This window comes from Terrapene carolina, unplaced genomic scaffold (assembly GCF_002925995.2).
Source record: "Terrapene carolina triunguis isolate 2854851 unplaced genomic scaffold, T_m_triunguis-2.0 Scaffold67, whole genome shotgun sequence".
In the NCBI taxonomy this organism is placed as follows: Eukaryota; Metazoa; Chordata; order Testudines; family Emydidae; genus Terrapene; species Terrapene triunguis.
In genome coordinates, this window is record NW_020664418.1 from 44,391,860 (window position 1) to 44,412,821 (window position 20,962).

At 40.8% G+C, this 20,962-nt stretch overlaps 1 protein-coding gene and 1 pseudogene across 1 annotated transcript in view; both read left to right on the plus strand.

The window, feature by feature from the left end:
- Window positions 1-5,976: 5,976 nt before the first annotated feature.
- MEF2A (myocyte enhancer factor 2A) overlaps window positions 5,977-20,962 on the plus strand; it is a 113,889-nt gene continuing 98,903 nt past the window's right edge. The window contains exon 1 of the mRNA XM_029910754.1: window positions 5,977-6,174. The gene's annotated coding sequence lies outside the window, so the exon portion shown is untranslated. The remainder of the gene's footprint in view (window positions 6,175-20,962) is intronic.
- Window positions 17,624-17,756, plus strand: LOC112103440 (annotated as a pseudogene).

Consider the following 20,962-nt stretch of genomic DNA (forward strand, 5'->3'; position numbering starts at 1 on the left):
TGCTGACGCGGCAGGTTCAGCCGATCGCGGCCCCCACTGGCCGCGGTTTGCCGTCCCGTGCCAATGGGGGTGGCGGGAAGCCGCAGCCAGCACATCCCTCGCCCGCGCCGCTTCTCGCCGCCCCCATTGGTCCGGGACGGCGAACCGCGGCCAGTGGGGGCCGCGATCGGCCGAACCTGCTGCGTCAGCAGGTAAAGAAACTGGCCCAGCCCGCCAGGGTCCTTACCCTGGCGAGCTGCGTGCCAAACGTTGCCGACTCCTGCTGTATATCTTGGTTCAAGGGACATTGGGTTCTTAGATAACACCAAACTAGTATTCATCGCTGCAGACTGATTAAGGAATAATTTGACAGCTTCTCAGTGAACTAATTGGGAGTATATTCTATAAGTGCAATAGTTGCGGGCCCAACTGCACCTCTCCCACCTTTCTGGTCTGTCTCAAGGCACGCAAAACAGGAGTGGGCCTCTTGTTCTCACCTGACTTGAGGGTGAAATCTTGCAATTCCTCCATTCCTAGACGAGGACCCAAGTGCACGGTGTTATGTGTACAATCCACTTATCACCCTACAGAACTGAGTGGGGTTTCAGGCACATACCTTATGTGACCGGTGATATTGACCAAAACTTTACTTAAATATGTTATTTAATTGGCACAAAGCATTAGAGAAGAAGGGACTGTAAAATAACAAACAGGCGATGTGCCTATTTAGTCTAATCTAATCTTACACTTCACTAAAAGCTAAATTAGATAGGCTTTCCTCTTCAGGCTTATCTACATACACAGTGCTGTAGTCTGTACCAGAGGGTTCTAAATTTTAGTTAGCAGTAATATATCACACCCTAACTGGCCCACATGGATCCTCCTGACAAACACTAAAATGTTTCCTAGCATGCATTAATGTAGTCCCCTTTCACAATGCTACATTTATGTGCACTATGAAATGTCTTAGTGAATGCCAGGAGGGTCCATGTGGGTGTGACATACTAGTGTGACATGCCCTCAAATTACATGCCCCCCGCCCCCAGGCATCGGAGCTAAAAACTTTTTTTTTTTTTTTTAAATGAAACCTGAGAATCTCAACACCATTCTAGCATCTGGATATTTAAGAAAAGCTACAAATATCATGAGACTCTTGATACAGTTGCGATGAGTGGCTAGACTTGTGTTGCCAATAGAGTTGTCAAATTATTTAAAAAATTAATTGTGAGATTTAAAAATATCAGTTTTTGTCGCCCTGTTAAAAAATAGAATACCATTTATTTAAATATTTTTGGATGTTTCTACATTTTCAAATATATTGATTTCAAGTACAACACAGAATAAAAGTGTACAGTGCTCCCTTTATTATTTTTATTACAAATATTTGCACTGTAAAAAAGATAAACAAAAGAAATAGTATTTTTCAATTCACCTCGTACAAGTACTATAGTGCAATCTCTTAATCCTGAAAGTGCAGTTTACAAATGTAGAATTTTTTTTTACTTAACTGTTCTCAAAAATAAAAATGTAAAACTTTAGTGCCTACAAGCCCACTCAGTCCTAATTCTTGTTCAGCCAATCGCTAAGACAACAAGTTTGTTTACATTTACAGGATATAATGCTGCCTGCTTCTTATTTATGTCACCTGAAAGTGAGTGCTGGTGTTCACATGGCACTATTGTAACTGACGTTGCAAGGCATTTATGTGCCAGATATGCTAAACCAGGGATCGGCAACCTTTGGCACGCGGCTTGTCAGGGAAAGCCGCTGGCTGGCCGGGCCAGTTTGTTTACCTGCAGCGTTCGCAGGTTTGGTCGATCGCAGCTCCCACTGGCCGCGGTTCGCCATGCCAGGCCAATGGGGGCTGCGGGAAGCGGTGGCCAGCACATCCCTCAGCCCGTGCCGCTTCCCACAGCCCCCATTAGCCTGGGACAGCAAACTGCGGCCAGTGGGAGCTGCGATCGGCCGAACCTGTGGATGCTGCAGGTAAACAAACCCTCTTGGCCAGCCAGGGGCTTACCCTGACGGGCTGCGTGCCAAAGGTTGCTGATCCCTGTGCTAAACATTGGACTTGTAAGCTCTAAAGTTTTACATTGTTTTGTTTTTGAGTGCAAAATCTACATTTGTAAATTGCACTTTCACAATAGAGATTGCACTACAGTACTTGTATGAGGCATATTGAAAAATCCTATTTCTTTTGTTTATCTTTTTTACAGTGCAAATATTTGTAATAAAAATAATATAAAATTAGCACTGTATGCTTTGTATTCTGTGTTTTTCTACATTTTCAAATACACCCAAAATATTTATAATACATTTAAATTGTTGTTCTATTATTAACAGTGTGATTAAAACTGCAATTAATTGTTTTGAGTTAATTGCTTGAGTTAACTGAGATTGACAGCCATAGTTGCCAGTTTCTTTTTCTTTTACACTTTAAATTTTTTGTAAGTGCCAATTACATGTCTCCTGCAGTTCTAACTAATCACAATTTTATTTGATACTGTGCAGAGAGATGTTGTGTACATTTTCTGCTTTCAAAGAAGTGTAATAAGATTAAAGGTTTATATATCTCAAATTTACCAAAACTCCACTGTGAATACAGTACTGACCAATTTACAAGTGTTAACCAGTTTACTGACTAATAGTGAGAATCAGGAGTGGCAGAAGTGCTCTAAGAGTGAGTGGGGGGGCCATAGGTGCCTGAACTGTGGTCCCCTGTGCTGCCCCTTGCCCTGAGACTCTGCTCCCACACTGCCTCTTCCCCCCGAGACTACCCCCTGCTCACTTCTCTCCACCCCTTCTCCCTGTTGCATGCCCTTACAGCCAGTAAAAAGTGGGAGGACCCTGGCCTTCTCCTGTTCCGGCGCCCCTGGTCAGAAGTGACATCAATATTTTATCTGTGGTTTTTAAATCACTAGTGCTGTGGAAAAAGTTTTGTCAATCGGTAACAGGTTTAAAAACCTGATGATTATATCAGCACTCTTCTGTGATCACACCATTTGGCGTACAGTAGCAGGGTTCTACTTGTATTTGATCACAACATGCAGATTAATGAAGACAGACACAGGGATGGATTTAAGCATTAAACTGCAACTTTATTAACACTTGGGAGGAGTGCTATATGCCCTCCTCCAACTCCCCTTTCCCCGCCTGGCCTCGTGTGTCTCATACCAGGCATTTAACTAGGTGTAGTCAAGGTTACAAGGCTTCCACCATACAACTCATGGTAGACTCTCCTTAGTCTGCCCCTTGAACTCAGCTCTAATGAATCCTCTGCTCTTGCAAGAGGGGAGGTAAAGGTTTCCAAAAAAGGGACCTCTATCTGAAGACTATCTCCCTTTTAGCTACAGTCTCAAAGACCAGTGAAATCCTGGGTCTCATTTACTGCTGGGAGCTGGCCTTTTTAGCCTATATCTGCAGTGGAAACTGGCAGCAAATTGTGAGCAATCAAAGAACCATAAAAGCCTGGGAAGGGTTTAGATTGATGTGGGAGAGGGAGGCACGCTGGCCAACCAACTCTCCTGTTCCCTCCACACCTTTACCAATGGGAAGTGGAGTGCCCAAGGAGGAGTTAGAGCCCAGCCCTGACATTTTCAGGCATGTGCTCTCCCCCTCTCCTTTGGGCTCTTCATTCCCCTGCCAGTCTGATCAACATAACTTTCTCTTTCTCTGCCCCTACTTTTCCATTGAGATTGGGTGGGGGATTTTCCCACTGAACTATTTGCAAGTCAGAGTTGTCAGTTTTTGGTGCTCCATGTTATTTTGTAGCTCAACCGCCTATATCCCTCCCAGTTCCATGGTAAGCCATTGCGTTTTCTGCCTGCGTTTTTCATGGCATTGGTTCGTAATGAGTTGAAGGATACAATTGCTGCATTTATAAGTCAATAGTAAGCTCCATTAAGTTTCTTCTACCTTCAGAAAGGATCCTGTCTTCATCAAATTCTTCAGCTGTGTTAGAGCCCCTCAACTTTTCTAGAAGGTTGCAAGGCCAGTAGGTTTTTCTCCCTCTTCTTTCAAGGAGAGAGCCCATAAGTAAGCATTCCTGGTTCTAAGTAACCTTACGCAGACAGTTGCTTTCTATTGGGATCTCTTAAAGACAAGTACAGATTGAATAGTTCTTTGGGTCCTTGTTTAACAGCAGTTCTTAGAAGTCTTCTTTCAGGGGTTCTCATGGTCTCTTTTCATCTTCTTCCACCTACCAAAATAGAACTGAAAATATTGGCCCTCTTCTTTAGGTCCTCAGAAATTTTGCACATCCTGTTCTTTTGGAACATCACTGCAAGATGTATTCCAAGAGCCCCAGGCACACTTTAATCCTGAGGAGCATGGTTGTTATCGAAGTATTTACGATTAGGTTTAGATTTATTTTTTCCGATTAATATAGCCAAATCATAGCACTTGTCTCAATTAATTTGACATGAAAGGTTCTTCACAATAAAAGCATGAACAAAATTTTGGAATGCTACACTGACTGAATGTGTGCAAGTACTCTTATGGTGTACTTGGCCATAGCTGATTGCAGTAAAAACAAACAAACAAAAAAAAAAACTTCATCCTTCCTAAAGTGTATGTATGTAAAGAAAGATATCCTTGAAGTAGGACATGCTAGTTAGGAAGCTCTGGGAAGCTTCATCTAGAACACCTACTGCAACAATTAATATTTTACCAAAGCCATTCTGGCATGGATGAGCAACGTGCAGAGGAACCTGATTTAGCTCCATTCTGTATTAGAGCTGTTCCCAGTAGTAGGTTTTGTATGATGCATCTAAATTGTGTTAGCTTAGTCCAGTAATACAAAACTTCTAAGGCAATGGGGAGAGTGGGCAGAGCTACGTAACACTATGAAGGGAAGGGATGGGATGGATAAGAACAGTTTCTTGCACTAAGTTATGTAGCTGGAGTTAAATTTTGTTATGCGTCTATGCTGAATGGCAATGCCTGCATTTTAACTGTAGATAATTGAAGAGGGTTAGCCCAATATTTCAAAATAAATACAGTATATTCAAAGGATCTGCATATTTTGTGGAGGGAGAGGGGAAAAGTTTTTTTTTTTTTTTTAAATACAAAAAAATAGTGACAGCAGTAATAAAGCAGCTGAACATATCAGGCCCTAGTCATACTGTCCCTTCTAGGCTCTGTCTTTGCTGATGCAGGTGAAATTGAAGACTGGGGCATTGGTATCTCAGCTGTTGCCGGCTACCCGTCATCATTCATTGCTTCAGCTGCTATAGTTCTTCAAACCAGCATGTAGAAGAGAGAAGGGAGTGCAGTCTCTTCCAGGCCAGGAGCAGTCCGCAGTGTCTCATTCTTTATTTCAAAACATATTCACAACAGTTGAGCTTTATTGCAGGCCAGAGGACATAAGGGGGGAGATAGCTCTGAGAAGATTCTGAAATACTGAAATACTGTGTGTTTGTATAGAAACTCTGTATTTTATAATTGGCTGTGATTCATCTTCTAGCTACATGTTCATATGTTATCAGAAATCTTGGGATTTAAAGATATGGATGGAGTAGATAAAATACACTGTAAAAATACAATTGAAGTCTGGATTTTAGTGTATAGAAATCACTTTTCCTGCATGCATGTGCGTAAATATAATTTTTTTCTTACACTTTGTGTGCCTGTAATGCCATGTGGTACCTTCACTTCTGCTAAATTATCATCCAATTTGGTTTTTCAGGTTGACTCAAATGGCACTTATTACTAAAGTAGACTATGGTAATTAGGAAATTTAAAACAAAACTTATCAGATATCAGATTTTTTTTGAATTGCAGTGTCCTTTGGGGTTGTTGATGTGCCCTGTGCCTCCCATGTGAGGGCTTAAAGGGTGGAACGTCTGTGACCGTTCCTTAGTTCTCTCTTACCTCCTGTTGCAACAAGATGAGGCCCAGCGAAAGCATCAAAGATCTTAGATTGGTTGTTTCACGTTTGGTGATTTCTGTCTTCACACTCTTTCTCTAAGGGAAGTTCCAAAGAAGGAAGAAAAAAATCAGTTGACATTCCCACTCTGCGCCCTCCACCCCTTCTGGTATAGTGGGGTGAAGCACTTTGCGTCAACTGTCCCACCTTCTGACGAAGTCCAAACCCTCAGGGTTCAAACCATGCTTGTCCTGCAATGGACTGATCACCTCCCTCAGGGATGGACACAGCAGAAGCCTCTTCTGCCTAAGAGAGAGCCACATTCCCAGGTAAGTTGTCTGTGTGCAGGTCCTTCACTGCTAGGACCCACAAGTTCAGGGACACGCAGTTCAATTTACATCTACTTGAGCAGTCCATGTGGGTCACTTCAGACTCAGTCATTGGTTACAACCAGAGTGAGGCCAGGTAAGCTAGCATCAATCAGCGCTTCTTTGAGCACTCTTCACACTCCAGGATTGGGCAGTGGAAAGAACACAAAGATGACATTGCCAGAGTCAGCACTGATTATACTGACCATTTCAATATCTGCAAAGTCTCCAGGGCCTAGACACAGCTTTGGTGCTGGTAGTTCTGGCTCTGACCATGCCAGCTCCCCTCCTGATTGCCCCAACTCCAGCACTAAAGCTGGCACTTGTGCCTCCCTGTAAATGGGATACTGATTCTTGTAGCCATTGTGAGTATAAATGTACCTTTGAGGCCAAGGGGAACTCCCAGAGAGAGAGAGAGAGAGAGAGAGAGAGAGAGAGACTGGGCAGCACTATAAGGACAAAGCAGCTAAGAAATCAGGCATAACAAGAAGCCAGGCATTGAATTTGATACTGATGCCCATGTCTAAGAGGCATCCATATCACCCCCAGTATCACAGAAGCAGCCAGCATGGACCTGTTATGAATTCTGTACAATCCCTTGATGCTGCACTTGAGAAAGATGTATTCCTCCTTCCCTCCTCTCTGGCGTCAAGTGGGGAACCCTTTCCCTTGCCATTGAATAAAGAACCCAGTGAGGTTGTCAGGGAGCCCCACTTCAGAGTGTCAACCCAATGAGCATGGAGCAATGAATGGCACTAGGGCAGCCAGCCACAACCTGGCCAATACCCATACAATATACCAACTTGTCCATACTGGCCTTACTGGGGACAGTACTTCCATGTGTCAAGGAGCAGATCACCTTCCCACATGTCCAGAAAAAAGAAACAATCACACTTCCTGGTCCCTTTGTTGGCTAGACTAGCCACACTAGAACAGGAGATAACAGAGGGACAATGATCTCCCCCCCCCCCCCCCCCATCTTCCCTAAGAAATACTCCTTATCACTCGGCAAAGCAGCATCACCAGCACCCACCCTGTCAAGAGATGACTTTAAAATAGTGGTCTCCAAACTTTATGCCCCCCCCCTTGCCCCTGTTCTCACCTCCCCACTCCCCGGAGCTGGGGCCGGGAGCAGGGCCGCAGCCCCAGGAGGGGGAGACCTGGACCGGGGCAAGGGGGGCCAAGACTGGGGCCATGGCTGGGGGTGGGGCCAAGGTTGGGGCCCCCCAGCACAGGGCTGGGTGGCGCTCCCTTCCTGCCCCCCTGGGGGGATTGGCCCAGGCCCCAGCGGCACCCCCCAGAATGTTCCTCCATGCCCCTCTAGGGGAGTGCGCCCCACAGTTTGGGGACCTCTGCTTTAAAGCCTTCCAGGAAATCATGTCCTGAATTGCGGAGACCCTGAACATTGAGACTCCTTTTATACAGGATAAGTCTCATTTGATATTCTGAGTACAATGTCACCAGTCAGAATCACTCTCCCGATTAATGAAGGGATCTTAGAACCAAACCGAAGGGCTACTGCAAACCCCAGCCACTATTTCCTTCCTCCTCCAAATACTTAGAGAAAAGGCATTGGGTGCTGCTGAAAGCTTTTGAAAACTTGTATTCCCACCCAAGCCCAGAGTTCTGCATGGTCTCTGTAGCACAAGAGAAGTCAGAGTCCAATAAGGGCACTCCTAAGGACAAGGGACCCAAAGAAGTTAGACTTGTGTGTTCAAAAGCCTCTTTGTAGCTTTGGGTGGTGAACTACCAAGTACAGTTACTTCTTGTGAGAAAGAGTAACCCACTTGCAAAAGTTCAGCAGGATGGCAGGGATGAAATGAAAAACATCATCAGGGAAGGGGGCAGCTTTGTCATGAAAACATCACTGCAGGTGGCATGGGGTGCTGTAATCCGGCTGCAAAGTTGATGGCCATTGCCATGACAAGCCTTGTGGCTGCAGGCATCTGGCATATCACATGAAGTAGAGGCCACAATAAAGGACTTGATTTTTCAGGGAATGGAGCTCTTCAGCCAGAGTACAAATGAAGTGCTCCAATCCCTCAAGGATTCAAGGGCCATGTTAAGGTCCTTTGGGATTTACGTGCTATTTCCCTGCTGAACGTCTTCTATCAACCCCAGCTAGAGCAGAGGATACCTTATTCCCAGCCCTAGAGCCAGACTATCAGCAGCAGAAGACCGCTAGGTACTCCAGGATACGTCCTCTTCTGCCTCCTTGGCCAACCCAGCTCCTTCTCAGAGGCAGCAGATTTGATAGAGTATCAGGTGCCACAGCAGAGCCCATCTAAAGCCCATTCTTCAGGAATCACCTTGCTTCATTCCATCAGGCCTGGGTTGCTTTCACAACCAACAAAGGAGCATTAGATATCATTATCCATGGCTACCCTTTAGACTTCCATTCCACCTACCTGCCCTTCTTTCCCATCCCTTTTCAGGGACTCGTCTCACAAGAGCCTGTAAAACAAATGGAAGTGACCTCATTGCTTTATCTGAGAGCTGTAGAAGAGATACTGTGGGAATGAAGAATCGAGGAAGAGCCTTCTACTCCTTACTACTTTCTCCAGAAGAAGAAAGGGGGTCTTGGTCATATCCTAGACCTGAGGAGACTGAACAAATACATATTTTGCTTCAGATTCAGGATGGTAATACTTAACCTCTGTCATTCCATCTTTCCAGGCTGAAGATTAATTTGTGTCTCACTACTTGCAAGATGCGTACTTCCCTATATCCTTCTATCTGACCTACAAGGAGTACTTAAGATTCACAGTGGGACCCAACCATTACCAATACAAGGCACTGCCATATGAACTCTCCACAGCACAGTGAGTCTTCACAAAATGCCTAGCAGTGGTAGCAACACACCACAGAAGAAAAAGGCATTCATGTTTACCATTGCACCAATGATTGTCTGATTAAGGGCAGTTCCCAACAGGAGGCTGCGGTACACCTGAAATTTGCCTTCTTCCCGTTCTTTCAGCTGGGTCTATTAGTGAACTACAAAAAATACTCTAATCCCATTACAGCAATAGAGTTTATGGGAGTCCTGATCAAATCTGGTTTGGCAAGAGCATACCTCCCTGAAAACAGGTTCTTGTTATGGCAGTCATTGGTTTGCAGGATAGAATCAAACCAGACTAAGACTGTATGGATGTTTCTGGAGTTGCTTGTCCATATGTTGGTGTGTGTATATGTGACACCACTTGCCAGACTTCACCTACAACCACTCCAACTCTGACTCAGTTCAATCTGTTCCCCAGCAATGAAGCAGGTGAACAAGAAGGTGGTGATCCCACCACGTGTTGCCACACAATTTAGCTGCTGGAAGAATTCTGGAAATGTGTGTGGAGGGGTACCATTCTCTACTCCATCCCTGATAAAGAATTTTAATTATGGGTGGATCAGGTTCAGGTTGGGGACCCCACTTGGACTATCTACAAATGCAAGAGGACATAGGGCTCCCCATCAATGTTGTGGAGCTCAGAGCTGTCAGGCCACCCTGCATAATAATCCTACCTGTTCTTCAAAACTCTATAGTGCGGAGTCTTATGTGCATCGCAGAGATGTCATCTACATAAGTGTGCACCTTCTTGCTTATTTCTCTCTCCTCTGCCTGGGAGCCATCAGGCTCTGGACATGGTGTCACCAACACAGGATGACCTCTGATGGCTCTTCACCTCTTGGATGTCAGCAAAAACCTGGTGGATTTCCTAAGTAGTCAGTTACCTCTCAGGAATGGTCATTGCGGAAATCCATCATATAGCTGATATTCCTACTTTGGGGGACCCCAGTAATAGACCTGTTTGCCTCAAGTGTCAATGCCAAGGGCTTGAACTCTTGTTCCAGAGGTGATATAAGTCTGGGCTCATTACTGGACACCTTCCTTGCAGTGGTCTCAAGGCCTCTCGTATGCCTTTTTCCACTGATTCCCCAAGATGATTTCCAAAATCATGTGACAAGTCTCTGATCGTTCTCGTAGCTCCATACTGGCCAAGGCACCTTTTGGCCAATGGAACTACTACTTCTCCCTACAGTGTCCAGACCTGATCTCACAACACCATGGCCAGCCAGATACTCCATCCAGACTTGAAGTCAGTGAACCTGATGGCATGGTTGTTGGCTGGTTGAGTGCCACAGATGGAGATTGCTTCCTGCAGGTCCAGAAAATTCTGATAGATGCTTTTCTGCTCTGTATCAGACTAACATATTCATCTGAATGGAGAAGTTCTTGATACGGACAGCCCATCATGGTCTGGACTGGTCCAGGCCTCGTTGCTACAGATCCTTGTCTACATATTGCATTTAAAACAGGCTGGCCTCTTATTCAGCTCTATTAAGGTCCACTTCACGGTGATTTCAACTTGCCATCCACCTGTACAATTATGTTTGGTCTTCTCTCACCTTATAGTATTAAAGTTTCTTAAAGAGCTGTTATGCACCCACTAGTCAGAGGTCTCTGCCTGGGACCTCAATCTATTTCTTCTGAGACCTTTGGAGCTTCCATTCAAACCTCTGTCAAACTGCCCCCTGTACCACCTCCCTCCGAATACAGTGTTCCTAGTGGTTATTACAGCAGCCTGAAGAGTGAGTGTGCTTCAGGTGCCTATGATTGACAACATTCCATAGGAACAAGACTGTTGAAACCTCACCCGAGTTTCATTCCTAAGGTGCGTTAAGGTTCCTAAGGTGGTCTCAGAATTTCACCTGAACCAGTCAGTCAAGCTGCCTGTTGTCTTCCTACAGCCACACTCTGCACAAGGAGGAAAGAAAGTATATGTATCCAGGACTTTGCTTTATTACGTAATTGTTCAGCCTATTGCCCCATATATTTATAGCTATATCCAAGTGTTCTGAAGTTCAAGGCATCTTCTTACATTGTGTTAGCCATTTCAATATCCTCTGTATTTTGCTTTTCAGTCAGTTGGCTAGTGTATCTGTCACACCAAACATCAAGGTTCACTCCACCAGAATTCAAGTGATATAGTCAGCCTGTTTCAGAAATGTGCCAGTTTCCAAGATCTGCAAGGTGAGAATGTGGTGTAATTTGCTCACTTTTGTCAAGCATTGTGTTGGATTTAGTGGCTAGAGCAGATGCCAAATTTGCAAGAACAGTACTTCAACTTCTGTTCAGTTGATGCAGCTGAAATTCCTCATTCTCATCATCCTGAGGGGATGCTGTTTACTCATCTACAGTGGGATCCACACTGACACATTCTCAAAGAACAAACAGTAACTGTAGTTCTTTGAAATGTTAGCCCTGTGGATGCCATGCCAACCCATTCTCTATCCCTGCTTTCAGAGGTCTCAACTACCACGGGCCTCAAATGGTGAGGGAATTGAGGGAGGTTCACAGCCATTCCTCCCTTCATGCTCTCAGTAGGGAGGAGGAGGAGACACAGAGTGCATGCACAGTTCTGATGGATTTTGCTATTCAAAAAAAAATCTGAACTCTCTCACATGAGGCACATACACATCTACAGTGTACATCTACATCTTCTCCATATTGTCTACATCATCTCAAAAAACCACAGTTACTGTAGGGTAAGTAGCTATTCTTTTTTCACATAATATACACTTAAGATTAGCGTAGTAGTTATACAGACTCCTCTCTTGGGCCTGAAATATAATTTAAAATAATGTGACAGGTCTCCTTAAAATGGAGATTAAAGCTGGTATGGAATCATACTCTATGCTCAGTTTCTTTGATGGACTTATTAGACCAAAAATAAAGTGCTCTTCTCTCATTAGAACTATCATCTGGAAGATTCATTTGTTTAATGTAATCAAGAGAAAGTTTATGAAAGTTAATTGTAATGTTCTTGAATGCCAAGATGTGTAGACTTTTAGCAGAAAGAATTTTGTAAGAACTCTTTAATGATGGTGAAGTTTTGTTGTTAATGTAAAAAGTGATAATGGCTAACAATCCTTGGATTTTTTTTCTGAATTTCCGTGCAAAAACAGGTCACCCCCTTTTTTCCCCCCTTAGGGTCTAAGAACTTCTTTAATTTGCAAAATTTTAAAATAAACTTTGAGATTTTTTTTTTCAGAAAAATAAGATGCTTGTCTATTTTTCTCTTCTTCAGCTAGCTGTTTTAAACTGTTAATATGTATTCCCCATGTTTTTTCTCCTTTCCCTTAACTTTGCGGGGGTGTATTAGAGGTTACAATCAAGAATACAGAGGAATTTCAGATATTCACCTGTAACTATATTTAGCAAAACGAGAGTTGAAGTTACTTTGTTTCTTTCTGTTATATTGAAATAAACTCTTGTTTAAATCATTTTAAAATTGAGGTTGTCCATAGCAAAACAAATATTTTAAATAAAATATGTCACTGTATACAGTATACCCTAGTGGGTGCAATAAAAGAGGCTAGTTAAGAGTTGCGTCTCAAATAAATTCATAAGAATAATATTACTTCTAAATGATGAAATTAAACAGACGGAAATTAGAAGCATCTCTTGCAGTATTGTTAATAGGAATATCCTTAGTTATCGATGCAAAGATGGATATTTAAACTGACGTTACAGAAATCAGTTCAATAATGGGTAATCTCATAGGCCCCCATTCTGTAAATATGCATGTACTTAAGTTTACTACCATAAATAATACTATTGAAATCAGTGAGACTGTTCACAGTAGTATAGTTAAGCATATGTAAGTATTTGCATGATTGAGCCCATAGTTTGCACTTTCAGAGCAGTTTTTATATGAAGATCTCAAAACACATTACAAGACTACTGCAATTTAGGTATCCCCATTTTTATGGATGGGTTGAAACGATTTGCTTAATGGCACATGGGAAATTGGAGTTGTAAGATGTATCGAAGAGTTCTGGTTTCCAGATCTGTGCCCTAACGATCGGACATCAACTTGTCATGAAGAGAAAAAATGTTTGTTGGAAGTTGAGATGTTCCAAGATACTTAATTACATTTTCTGGGAAGAAGAGTCCACTTTAAAAGGGAATATCATATTCACCTATCTTTTATTCAGAATTTTTATTAACTTCTACATGAAGTTTGAACAAAATTATTTGTGTAGACATAAAACCCACAACAATATTAAATTGATGCCTGTTACTATAAAACGTAATTGTTTGAAAGAGACACATTTGTAGAATGCATCCTTTAAGAAAGGAAAAAGTATATCATATATAGCTAGGTTCTGGCTATAAACATATTCACGTTACAAATCATTGTGTATTTTAATTCATTCTCATTAAAATCAAATTGATTATGCTCCTGCTACTCAGTTCATTCTAAATGTGGTTAAAAGCAGTTTTGAGTTTAATCAGAGGACTGCCTCCAATCTTCAGAAACATGCAAGCATATTGTATTTGGAATTAAAAACTTTCTTTAAAATAATATCTTACTGAGTAAAACTTTCAATTGTGTATAAATTTCAGTAAATTGAGCTAGACAGATCAGAAACTTTCCCCCCATAAATTTTAGGGGAAAAAATTGTAATACCTTGCTTAACTGAGGCCAGGTTTCTAAATGTAACGAAGTACTTACACTTTAGACAGAAATGAAGTCATTTTAAGTAGAGCACTTAGGGTGTGGTTAAAAGCAACAAAAAGTCCTGTGGCGCCTTATAGACTAACAGATGTATTGGAGCATAAGCTTTCGTGGGTGAATACCCACTTTGTCAGACGTGTGGGTGTGGTTGTTGCTGTATAAGACACCAAGGAAGACACAGCTTTTGCCCAGATTATTTTAAGTATTAACTATCTTTTTTAACTGTAATTTTAATTAGAAATATTGTTTAATGCTTTTGAGTTATTTAAGAAATAACTCTTGGCAATGCAACAGAGTTAGTATAAATACATTTAGAAGCTTTTTGAACTGCTCTTCTTAGAAGTAACTCCCTAAACTCATCAACATGACCCCCTATTCTTGCCATATTAAGTCCCTCTCAAAACTTACTCCTGCTATATTGTTCAGGCTGAGTTTAGTTGACTTATATGTAAATTGTCCACAGTTGTTCGACTTCTAATCTACTTGTCTATCTGGCTGTAGATTATAAGGTTCTATGAGCAGACAATGTCCATGAGTTTGTACATAGTAGATACAAAACAATAAAAATGTATAAATATAGCAGAAATGGTGTGCATTTTACTTAGCTATTAAATGACTAAAAATGTAAAAGACAAGAAGAAAAGCAGTTGGAATTAGATCTCCATTCCTCTAGTCACATTTTTGTCTTATTTTCTATCAAGTCTAGACTTTTCAATGTCATGACATTTTTTGTTTTTCCATTCATTGTTTTGAGGTTTGAGCTCCGGCATGAGCATCTAGATTTTAAAAGAAGAAATTGAGTTTGGTACAGTGGTTAACGTAGCCACAGAAGAAAAATCTTACCACTAATCTTTTGTTAGGAACCTGTAGGCGTCTTCATGGTTTGCTAAATGTCTCACTGTGGCGTGAAGACTGTTTCAGCATTATGTTGTTTTGTCTGTTGGTTTATAGAATTCACATCTAAATAGTATGACTGTCTTGTTGTCATTTAACCAGACTCTGAATACATTTTCAAGTAAGCTGTTTGGATTACTGTGGTTGGTGGTTTTTTTTTAAGGAGTAGTTTTTTTGCCCCCAAAATTTGTAGCTCTTGAAATCTACTTTGAACTTTTATGATTACAAGAGCATCAATTCATGAGTGTATTAACCTTGGTAAACTGCAATACACAATCTCAACAGTATGCACAATTTAGACAATACTGAATGGGTGGTTTTACTCTTGTTATTTGAACTTCCGGTTAACTGCTGGCAATAAGTCACCTGACAAAAATTTCACATCTCCACTTGTTCTTGGGAAGTCCTGCACCTGTGTACCAGAAAAAGTTAGCTTACTGAGGCGGTATGCTAATACAATTTCCTGTGCTTTTGTTTTAACCTGCTAATTTTCCTTAAAGATTCTGCCCCTGTTTCTTATTTTTTCACTACTACAATTTCCTTGTAACTTGAACAAAATCAGCAGATGCAGATAGTTACCCATACTCAAATACCTTTGATGTATATATCTATGTCTAAAGCTCATATCTCCATAGTTTTTGTGCCCAATTTGCCAGTTATGCACTGTATTCATTTTGGAATAACTGAAACACTGTGTGCTTGCCGTAATTGGAGAATTGGTTATGAGGTACGTACTACAGTGGAGCTGAAGCACAATCAATAAAACTGAAAACAACAAAATTTTAAAAGAGAGACTTGATCTTTTCCACAAGCTTTAATCCTTATGCCAAGAATGTTGGTTGTTCTTTTAATTACGCTCATTGTTAACTTGTTAGATTTGTGGTTTTATGTACCTTTTTAAGTGTAGTGTATTCCATCTGTAGAAGGCTCTCTTGCAACATTAATAGGCTACAGATGGCACTTTGGCTCCCAGTTTCATTAATTCATTATAATGTAACAGCCTTCTTGAGAGACACCTCTTGGCTATGCTAAACACAACTGGATCCTCTCAGGGATAATGTTCTAACGAGGTAGCATGTGTATTTTGCCTTTGCTAAATACAGCAACTTAACCTAAATGAACTTTGCTTAGGATTTGCAGTACAGTTAGAATTTAGTCTTTTGCTCTATTTATGTATTACCATGCAAGGGGGGAGAAAGAATAACATTATCCTTTTGATTATACACACTTTTCTGACTACTGAGGTATTGCATACCAGCATCTGAAATTATACTAGCAAACACAAATCTAAACATGCATACAGGATTTGCTTGCTCCTTGTGAACTTTTCATGCCAGCCTGCAACTAAATCCTGTTTTCCATCTTTCCTCCTTCATTCCTCTGTCGTATTCTCCCCCTTCCCATCCCTCCCCTCCCGGAAATGTTATATGAAAACAAATTGTCAGTGGAATATTCAGGCTGAGAACTTAATCGAAAAAACTGGGGAAATGCATTGTTAGTTTTTATAGAAACTTTAATTTTGCTCCGTGTGCATATTCATTGCAAGAGGGTTTTTGTTCCTTGATCACACAACCCTTGGAAGCGAATTGCTATCTGGCAAAAAATATAAGAAAGGTCCACATCCTTTCTAATGTGAAATGCACATATATCCAGCTAAATATAGTGTTATACATTGGGCTATCTAAATAGATATATAAATCATGTATGGAAGGGGGCAGAGTTACTTGCTGAATAAGCTTTTAATTTTGAATGTCCCATTTTATGTGTGATTAAAGATCCTCAGCTTGTGGTATCTGACTCAGTTCCATATATGTCTGTGGAGCTATTCTGATTACATCATTTGAGAATTTGGCACAAAATAGGTATTGCAATTTTAGTGTACAATGCTTTTTTGACCTGATATACAGTATAGTCAGATACTGAGTGCTGGTCCCTTTCTACATGCAAGTTTTTACCCAAAAGATGAAGGGGACAGAGTAGAAAAATATGCTTAATAAACATGAGAAGTTAAGATGGAAAAATGCTGAGATCCAGGTTAGTAGTAATTAAAGCCAGTGCTTCACTGAAGTGACTGTATTGAAATATGAAGACCACTGAAAGAGGAGAATTCCAAGTGATCCATTTGCTTAGTGCTGTTTTAATCAGATAACATTGAAGGTATTTTATATGCCATCAAACCACAGTGTCTCAATGAGCCTGAAAATATTGGACTACTTCAGAATAATTTCAGAAAAGGATAATTATTTGAAAATAGTCTTTTTTGGATGTTTACTAAGAATATTCTACCCTTTTAAGATAGAGGAAAATACCATCAATGAACTGTTGACTCATCATCCAGAATGTCAAGAGCCAGAATTTTTTTCTTTTGTTCACTGCTAGTGCTCTTAAGTGTATGGAGGTTTATTTTGAGATGGGCCCATCAAAACCTCTGGAAATTATTGAGAGATTATGATAAATGAGTAGCATAGTTTTAATTTCCACTGTGGTGAGTATAGGCAGTTCACACCAGTCTTGGATTAGTTCTGTTCCATTCTCTGTAACTGTTCTCTTGTAGTAGAACCAGTGTTTTTCTGGTGGATGAAGAGGAGCACAATTGGGGCAGATTATGCAAGCATGCTCACATCATCTGTACAGCTCACTTTGTGATGGTTCCCTGCTCTGCAGTATAGAAGGGATTTGGTGACCGGGCATGCGGATCTTGGGACATTCTTCACCGCATAGTGTTACAGAAAATGATGGGGAGGCGACTTGACCCGTACAGCATAAGTAGAACCCATAGAGTGTCACTGCTGATATGCAATGGTCTAAAGGAAGGATTTCTTGCTCCCAGACTCTGAGGAACATCTAGTGTGGAGCCCAGTTAGCTGGGTTATGCCTGGGTCCAGAATTTAGGTCTTAAGCAACAAATAATCTCTCTAGAGGTATTGAAGCTGTCTATAGACTTCAGACAATAGCACTGCCTTGGGGCACATTCAGAGCAAGTTTTTGTAACTACAAGAGTTATACTTACCTGGCAGGGGAAGACATCATGATCACGAAGGTGGTTTTCCCAGAGTGAGGCTCATCCATTGCACTGCGGGTGTGCTGACCCCTGCCATTTCCCCAAGTGCAGGAAACTCAACTGCATAATTTGCCCCCTACAGTTCAACGATAGTCTGAATCTGATAGGGGTTTTAAGTCCTGTTGCAAAAGGCATTTGTTCACTTTGGTTTTCCCCTCAATTTGGTTCCAGAGCCAATCCTGTCCCTAGGTTGTAGTCTTGGGGTCTGGATGGGTTTGATTCCCCCCCCCCCCCCAATTATTGGCAGGTTGTTCACTTCTACAATTTCTGTAATATGCCCAGATGTGTTAATCATGGGTGCAAATAAACAATTATGGGGATAAAAAAAATTGTTTGTACATAGTTTAATCTGCATGCATTAAATGTGACCACAGAAAGCAGAATCCTTCAGTGTGGGTTGCAAGATTTCGACTTCTGTTTTTCATGATCATTTTGCTTCCTCAGTAAAACTACACGTGTTTTTGCCAAAACCTTAAGTATATATGCATGTGTCTTGCCCAAATTTTAACCCCATGTCTCTTAAGTGCCCATTGTTTCTAAGTTTATTCAGTTCTGAATATTAATTAACAGGCTGCTTTGCTAGATCCCTTTAAAGGAAACTAATTTTTTCTTTAGGTGCTGGTCCTTCTGGTTGGAAGAACTGTACTTTTTCAGGACAGTGATAATCTCAGGTGGTGGTGATCATCTCTCATGGCTGACTCTCATTTAACCAAAGTATAAACTTATTTAATTGAAACTTAATTTGTACAAAACAGTTATGAGCCAAAAAACAACCACAGAACAAGTAGAAAAGGTTAGGGTCTCATAAGAGTCTTTGTGCCAAAAGGCCACATAGGTGTTCATAGATTTTAAGGCCAGAAGGGGTTATTCTAGTTATTTAGTCTGACATCCTGCATAACACAGACTAAAGAACCCCCCCAGTAATAGTGCATGAAGCCCATAACTTCTGTTTTTCGCTATAGAATGAATATATACATATATATAATTTTTTTTAAGGTATCCAGTCTTGAAGTAATGGCAAATCCACTGCATCCTGTTGTCCCAATGGCTAAATTACCCTCACTTAAATATTTGCACCTTAATTCTTGTCTGAATTTGTCTGACTTCAGCTTCCAGCCATTGGATTTCATTATTCCTTTTTCTGCTAGATTAAAGAGCTGTCTACTCTCAGAAATCTCTTCCCCCATGTAGACTATGATAAAGTCAGTTCTTAACCATTTCTGGAATAAATTAAATAGAATGAGCTTCTATAGTCTTTCAGTGTAAGACACATTTTTCAGACCTTTTATCATTCTTGAATTGACTGCACATGGCTCTGTTTTACCTGTAAGTCTTCCTGTATACGTGTGTGCTGGCAAGTAGGTAATGAAGTCTTACAGTGACATGTGATCATGTCACCTAAACTGGAATCCACCTTTTCATGTTCTCTGTATGTATATATTTTTCTTACTAAATATTCCATTCTGTGCATCTGATGACATGGGCTATAGCCCACGAAAGCTTATGCTCAAATAAATTTGTTAGTCTCTAAGGTGCCACAAGTACTCCTGTTCCTTTTGCGGATACTGACTAACACGGCTGCTACTCTGAAACCTATCATTCTTGTTGCTCTCTTATTCTTATCACATGGTGCAAGTGTTTTGGCAGAACTGATGACAGCAGTGGGACTGAGGGTTTATCCCAATCTAAGATTAGAATCTGGCCCAACATCTGTAATTGGTTCATTTTTTCCTTGGTCTACTTTCTCAATTTACTGACTCCATTCATTTCCTAAGCAGGTTTTCTGAGATGGACTCTAAATTATAGGCTAGAGAGAATACAACTTCACATAAAACCTGTTGAGACCTGTTTAAATGTCATCAAAAGCTGAATTTATTGCCATAAGTGGGGCCAAAATGAAGCATAAAACATTTAAAGATAAATTCTAGTAATGGAAAAGACATGCTATAGAGATGAAAATACACTTTATTTAAATTCTCTATATGGATTTCTCCAATATTGGCCCTCTTTATTCTTGGAATAGCAGAGTGTGCCTGAATAGGCTGCAGTATGACCTTGTATCTTATTTGCTCACAGTAGAGCCCTTCACAGGACTACTGTAGTGCAGGACTGGGATCCCACAGCTCCTGCAGGACCCGTTGTCATAATAGCGGGAGCTGGATTAAAAAATAATCCCACGCAAGGCTCTAGTTAGCATCTACTAAAACATTTTTGAAGCAAATCTCCTTCACTAGCTCAGGCTTACTTGAAAGATCTTCTGTAAAGCAGTGGGGAAAGTATAGCCAAATTTCAGCCTGCACTGAAGAATCTGAAATATGGGACTTTGTGAGCGCTCCAGAGTTCCATTCTAGCATGGATCCAATTGACTTTGGATGGCTGGGCACTAGGACTAGTCTTCTCAATATAGTTGTCTTGTGTACACTGGTAGAAAAACATTCATTCCATTATTCTTTTCTAACATTACCCTAAAGAGATTTCCCTATGTAGTATATTTCCTTAATTGCACATTACTATAAGGAGAATTATTGTTTTTATATAATATAGAAAACTCTGAAAATACTTTTAACTAATAAAAATGACCTGAATTTAGAAAATATTTCTAAAAATGATTTTTTAAAAACTAAAATATCTTAACTCTTGACCATTTTCATTTTCTCCTCCATAATTGCCTTAAGGTGAAAATAAGTTAATATAGTGCTGATCTAGTCCTTACAGGAGTACTTACATAGGAACATATCACATTTTTTTTAACATGTTAGGTAATTACATTTAATAATCATTGTGTAACACATCAGTTCAGGAACTGAATCCTGTCACCATCAATGGTGAGTTTGCCAGCAAATTAAATAACAAATTACCCCAGTTTTTTTCCATTTTTGGAAGTACGTGGCCAAGTAATATATATAAATATGTCTGTGTTTAAAAAAATATCCTTTCAGATTCAAATGTTTCATACGTGGTCTCAGTCCAAAAGTGAATTTTTTGTACTTGAGCAAAATCTTAACTTTTTTTTTAGTTACGCCCTGTTCAAACCGCTTTTTGACCTGACACTTAACATTTTTGAATTAGTCTTAGCACATAAAGGAAGTCTTTTGAGGGAGACTGTGGCTGATCTAAACGGAAAGGTTATATTGGCATAACTACATCAGTCGGGTTTGAAGTAAACCTCACACCCCTGACCAGTATAGATACACTGAAAAAAAACCCAATGTAGACGTAGGTATGTCGACAGAAGAGGGCTTCCATTGACATAGCTTCATTCAGGAAGGTGATGTTCCTA